The sequence below is a fragment of the Tupaia chinensis genome, unplaced genomic scaffold, assembly GCF_000334495.1.
Source record: "Tupaia chinensis unplaced genomic scaffold, TupChi_1.0 Scaffold130442_1, whole genome shotgun sequence".
Lineage (NCBI taxonomy): Eukaryota > Metazoa > Chordata > Mammalia > Scandentia > Tupaiidae > Tupaia > Tupaia belangeri.
In genome coordinates, this window is record NW_006190726.1 from 1 (window position 1) to 705 (window position 705).

General features: G+C 50.8%; 1 pseudogene; it reads right to left on the reverse strand.

Annotated features, from left to right (window-relative positions):
* Positions 1-49: 49 nt before the first annotated feature.
* Positions 50-651, reverse strand: LOC102474614 (F-box only protein 22 pseudogene; annotated as a pseudogene).
* Between the last annotated feature and the right edge of the window lie 54 nt (positions 652-705).

The window sequence follows — 705 nt, forward strand, 5'->3', positions numbered from 1 at the left end:
TCCTTGACGTCCTCGTTGAGGAGCGCCACGGAACTGGATTCAGCATCCACTAAATGATGGTCCAACCACATTGGTCAATATCCAGAGGCAGCTTCTCTGAAGTCAGTGACAACAGGTGGTCCACCTGGCCCCCAGCCAAGTGATGTTCATGTGCTGACCCCGGCCACTGGGGCCCACCCTACAGCAATGGTGACCAAAGACAAGGACCGCTCAAAGGTCAGGGCATCTAAAAACCTACTGCAGTGAGTTGATGTCTTTCTAGTGTTAAATTCTTTGGATCTTTAGTAAAATGTAAGGGCTATATTTTTATTCCTTTGATTTGAGGAAATATTAGAGCAAAACCAGATTCTGCCACTTCTATTTCTCAAGGTTGGTGCTGCCCGATCCCACACTGGAGTCACTACAGTTCCTGGGGTCACAATCCCAAGGACTTGGCACCGTTTTGAGAATAGCCTCTCGAGAGCAAATGCCGTTCCCATGCAAGTTCTCTTCTTGGCTCTCTTGTGCTGCAACATTCTTCCAGACTAATGGAAGTTTCTGAGTCAGCCATGTAGGGAACTGTCCATGGTGACATGCAAACATCCTCAAGCTCCTCTGCCACCACGTGGCCCAGGCAGCACCCCCCCACCTTCCCCAAGCCTGGTGGTGGGCCTTAGCCAGCTCACACCCTGGGTCCACATCATGCTGCACACCTTCACTCCATGA